This window comes from Nicotiana tabacum, unplaced genomic scaffold (genome assembly GCF_000715075.1).
Source record: "Nicotiana tabacum cultivar K326 unplaced genomic scaffold, ASM71507v2 Un00084, whole genome shotgun sequence".
Classification (NCBI taxonomy): Eukaryota; Viridiplantae; Streptophyta; class Magnoliopsida; order Solanales; family Solanaceae; genus Nicotiana; species Nicotiana tabacum.
In genome coordinates, this window is record NW_027438322.1 from 49,670 (window position 1) to 55,669 (window position 6,000).

The following is a 6,000-nucleotide window of genomic DNA, read 5'->3' on the forward strand; positions in this document are numbered from 1 at the left end:
ACCCTTGCCATGTTCATATCCTGTCCATATTAATATGCTTTCTATCTTGTTACTCCACCATCGACCCTTTTCAATTGCGTTGACTTGCTCGATGTGATGGCATGTTTCTCCACACAGCTTCTTCCTATTCTCGATGACTGGAACGGTCTGATTGGTGTAGATGGGGTTGCTTCCATCCCCATGGATAATCACCTCTTGGTGGTTCCATTCAAATTTCACGATCTGATGCAGAGTAGAGGCCACTGCCCTAGCGGCATGTATCCAGGGTCGTCCCAACAATAGATTGTAGGTGGCAGATATATCCAGCACTTGAAACTCAACATCAAGCTAGGTTGGGCCCATCTGTAGGCTGAGGTTGATTTCTCCGATTGTGGCTATTTGAGATCCATCAAAAGCCTTCACATTCATTCTTCCTGCTCGTATCTCGTGCAGGCCTTTACCCAACCTCTTCAGAGTGGTCGGTAGACATATATTGAGACTCGAACCCCCATCTATCAGGAACCTGGCGATGAATTTATCGTCAAATTGCACTGTGATATGTAGTGCCCTGTTGTGACTTAGTCGTTCTGGTGGCAGCTCATCTTCATGAAAGGCGATTTTGTATCTTTCATGTACCTGCCCGACCATGTTATCCATTTCCCCACTAGTGATGTTGGCGGGCACATAGGCTTCACTTAGCACCTTCATCAGGGCATTCCTATGTGTCTCAGAGTTTTGTAGCAGTGACAAGACAGATATCTAAGCGGGAGTTTTGTTCAAATGGTCAACCATAGAGTATTCTCTCGCTTGTACTTTTCTCCAAAGTTCATCAGGGCCAGTCTCAACAACAGGTGGCTTAGATGCAGCTTCTTTTCTTGTTCCTCCCAAGTACTTTGGTGTATAAACCTTGCCAGTTCTAGTCATGCCTTGTGCTGCACCTGTTTCTTCCATTTTCGCTTTTCCTTTCCTTCTCGCTTCCGCAACATAATACCATGGTATAGCATCAGACTTGTAAGATGGCGTGGGTGCTACTATCACAGTGAAGGGTGTGGTTACCTCAACTTTAAACGGTGCTGGTGCGGTTACCTAGACTTTAAGCGGTGCTTGGGTTTGTACCATAATGGGTGTGAGGGTGATTGGAGATATTTTAGGATCATCCCCCTCCCAAAAAAGTCCAATTGACCCCTCCGGATCCCATTCTTCATCGGTCTCTATCACATTCACTCCCTCACCTCTGTGATCCGGGAGAGGATTATTACGAACATTGTGTGCGACTTCTTTTGCCTGTATGACCTTGTTGTCGATCAGTGTCTGAATCTTGTCCTTCAGAGTGCGACACTCATCAATGGTATGGCCCTTCATGCCTGAGTGATAGGCACATGTCTTGTTTGGGTTAATCCACTAAGAAGAGTTTTCCATAGCAACGATGGGAATGGGAGTGACATAACCTGCAACCTTCGATCTCCCATACAGTTGGTCTATGGGTTCGGCAATTGGAGTGTATTGTCTGGGTGGTCTGCGGTCGAAGTTTGGTCTTGGTATTTGGTAATTTTGGCGGGCGGGTGGTGGTGAGTGCTAATATGTGGGTTGGGTGTTATAGGCGTGGTAGGTGGTGGCAAGTTGTTGGTATCTTGGGGGTGAGGGCTGGTATGTGTGTCGAGGTGTTTGGTATGTGAGAGGAGACTTAGGACCCTGGGCCACCATTACAACACCCACTTTTTCCTTCTTCGAGATACCTCCTGACTGCAAGGCTTTATTCGTGGCCTGTAATACTTCGAAATTCGTCACCATTCCACTCTTGATGCCTTCTTCTATTCTTTCTCCCATCTTGATGATGTCAGAGAATTTATGGCTTTCAATAACCATCAACCTTTCATAGTAATGCGGGTCTTGAGCTCTAACGAAGAACTTATTCATTTGTTCTTCATCAAGTGCTGGTCCTACTTTCGCGGCTTCAGATCTCCACCTAGTAGCATATTCGCGAAAGGTTTCTGTTGGTTTCTTCTTGAGGTTTTGAATGTAGAAAACATTTGGGGCATTTTCTGTGTTGAACCTGAATCTGTACATGAAATCTGACGCCATGCTTACACAACTAACCCACTTCTTTGGGTTCTGACTAATATACCAAGACAACGCATCTTCGGTGAGGCTTCACATGAACAGTTTCATATGGATTCGTTCATCTTTGCCCACTCCTACAAGTTTGTCACAATATGTCCTAAGATGCACTTTCGGATCACTAGTTCCATCAAACATTTCGAACTCGGGAGGTTTGTAACCCTCCAGCAGTTCCACATTTGGCTGAATGCACAAGTCCTCATAGTTTAAACCTTCAATGCCTTTTCCACCTTTGACACTTCAAAATCTACCAGTGAGCTTCTTGTGTTCTTCCGCCATGTTCTTAATGAGCAGGTATTTCTCGGTTGATTCAGGTATGTTTAGGGTTTGTTATGGGGTGTGGGGTAAGGTCTCCACATATATCGGGTTGCTCTGGTGGACTTCAAGGATCTGGTCATAAGGATGATCATTTGTTGAGTTTTGGAGGTCAGGAGTGGGTTGTGAGCGTGATAAGTGGTAGTTTACAGGTATTATGTTGGGTAGTGATGATGTTGTTTCGGAGTTGGTATTGGAGGAGGATTAGGGTTTTGGGGAGGTGTAGGGTACTGGTGTGGTGCAGGAGGGTTTGGTGGCAGGTTTTTGTTTTGTGGGTTTTGTGGTACTTGGTTTTGGGTATTTGGATTTTGTTGGCCAATATCAGGGACATTTAGAGTGAGAGAGAGATTTGCCAAGTTCCGGACCTGCTCAAGTTCTCCTTGTAGCTCCAAAATATTTTGTTCCAGATGTAAGACCAATTCATTCTTCATCGGGGTTCTGCGACCATCTGAAGTTTCGACATTCTCAGCTATAGTACCATTGTCCTTCCTGATACCACTCAAGTCGTACATTTTCCCTTTCCCTTTGCTTTTGCCTTTAGGATCACTTGGTGGAGGAAAAGGTGGTGGACCTCTGGATCTAGTGTGATATGCTGACGATGCCAGTATGCACGAACCAACCTTGGGGAATGGGAATAATCAAAAAGAAGAAAAAGCAAAAGGTAACCAAGTTAGTAAGGGGTATTGAAAAAATGCTTGCAATATTAAAAATGTTTTGCAAAATCATGTAACAATTCGCATCCTAATTTGGGGACCTCGTTGTGCCCGAGGTAGGCCTAAGCGACACATAGATTTAGAAAAAATTGATGCCAATAATTGTGTCATTTCATTAATGTGAAAATGAGCCAAAACTTCACTAAATCGGCAATAATAATAAAGCTACTAATGGCATTTAGCCTTATTACAATCAAAATCTAAAACTAAACTATAAAGCAGTAAAGAACATCATTTGCTAAATCTCTTTGGTCCCTAAGGGACCTTCTCCATGCTTGGCTCTTTTGACTCCATCAATCAGGTTCCCCAGGTCACGCATATCCAACAATAAATAAGCTTTTGTTAGATGCCCTCCTTCACTGAAATCTGTATTCTGACAATCCGCAAGCCTCTTTCTCATCTTTTCCTCAAGCTCCATCAATACTTGTTCTAGATAGTCCAATCTCTCGGTGGACTTAGTGGCGATTTCCTTCAATTCATTAATTGCTTCCATGTCCACTTTATGTTGTTCCAGATTTCTAGCTTCAGACTCAAAAACCCTTTTGCGAAGCCTTCTATACTTGACTTGTGCCTCAGCAGCTTCCTCGATGATCCTATTTTCGAAATTGACCCATGGCTTGACATCTCCCGCTACATCATCTACCAACCATGATGGATAGAAATACATATGAAAGACATGGTACCTGTCTGGCTCGATAGTCTCTCTTTCCACAATGACCTTCTGGTTCCACATATGTTGCGCCTCGAACTTGAAAGGAATGATGTCCCCTTTGAAATCTGCCTTGTACTGGACCATGTTGGAAACCCGAGGTATGACCTATTTTCTTCCTGCTTGTCTCATTACCCTTATAGGAGCATAGGGACAAAAGCCGCGCAACCCGATCAATACCAAATGAGTAGTATCCCTTGACCTGATGATGAACTCACTGCTAGGAAAGTACTCAAATATCCAATGTACCCTCTCATCTGTCAGATTGCCGAAGAAACGTACCCAACTTACAGCACTTCCGGGCTGTGCGAACCTATCTGGGATGAATGTCATTTTCTTTGGATGGTGGTAAGCTATGTAGTCATTCAATGGCCATCGCAGAAGCTCTTGACGATATTCTCCCCTCTGAAAGTGTTCCAATAACCAGACTTGCAATAATAGATTACAACCTTCAAAATGCCTGAACCCCTGCTTGCACCAATCTAGAGCGTGGTATAATTCAGCTAGGATCATAGGGATGATGGTGTAGGTTTGCCCCTCGATGCCTTCCATTAAAGTTCTTGCAACCATAGCTAAACAAGTGTGAATCCTTCCCCCTTTCATTGGAAATAGCAACAAACCCGAGAAGCAAATAATGAATACATAAACTCGGCAGTGTGTCCAACCTAAGGAGGTAATGGCAAGTTCCTCATGATGAAGACGATATGACTTATTGTGCCTGTAACGCTCGTAAAACAATTCAAATGGGATGTACGACTTCTTCAAACAAAGCAACTCATCATTTTTCTTGAAACCTAGCATTTTTAGAAAATCGCGAGGGGTGCGATTCTCTGGAACTAATAACCCTGGACTATCCCATGGCAGCTTAGCGAAGCCTCCTATTTCTTCTAAGAGAGGAGTCATTTCTATGTCACCAAAGCGGAAGACGACCCTTTTCTCATCCCAAAACATGGTAGCAGCCTTGATCAATGCCCTATTTGGTCGGGTGTCTAGCAAGGACGGCAAATTACCAAGGACCCTTCTCACATGATTCTTGTCGCAAGGCATGAGATTTTTCTACCAATCAAGTAGCAGAGGTGGAATGTTTTGGACCATGCCGAACCTGGGGACTTCGTGCTTCATTTTCTGCAAGCAAATAAAGTTAGCCCTCTCCCCCTCTAGATTCCACCATTTACATAGTAATGATCAACATATTGGCACATTTTCTCCAAGTAATGCACATAACATGGTAGTGTCTATTGGGATTGTGGAAATCCCGTCGAACTTTGGACAAGGCTTATCTTAGCGGGCTATTACGCTAATAACGTCATAACCCGTACTAGGTTTAACATGATGCATGTACATTTGATGTTGGAGTAAGGTTTCTAGAATAGTCTAGACTGGTACTCTCAAGTGGACAACTTGAGAGGGAAAGGCACGGGACCGCTGCACCACTGATCGGCTAGTCTACCGCAAATAAGCCTTTTCGATTTAAAAAGGGTAATTCTGGAAGAGCACAGACACTCATCAAGTGCCGCTATGTTGATAATTGTCACGAGTGGAGTATGATGTGGAGCATGCTTTATGCAGAGATAATAACACGTTGTCAAGTATTTGCATGATAAATATGTAAAAGTAGTGAATACAGTAATAAGTTAAAACATGAAAAAAATAAGAAAGAAAGACAAAGGAAGAAGTTAGTTCGTGGAATATATGCGAGAAAGTAATAAAGCGAGTAAGGGAGTAGGGATGGGAGAAGCATGATATAGCAGTCTTTAAACAAAATGAAGAGCAATCATAGCAAATAATGGCGAACGAGAAAGGGATGTGCATGTTATAACAAATTTAAACAAATAAAGGTGGATCATGGAAGGGATGTGCATTTATAACAAAGAAAATAATCCACATAAGCCAATTTCATTATGGTAAGAGCCTAAGTATTTCCCCAGTAGAATCGACATGCTGTCGCGCCCCGTTTTCTCGCGAAAGCGGGTTTCGATGTTGAGACAACTCCTTTTGGATGGGAGATAGAGTGTTAAAAGAAGAAGAGTCGCCACCTAACGGATTTTGAGGTGCGTTAGGGCACCTATTATGTAGATAACTCTGTTTGACTAGTCAACGCCACCAAAGATCAGGTAAGGGCTCAAATTACCTCAAAGAGAATGTGTTAGGCACTCTTCGAGATTC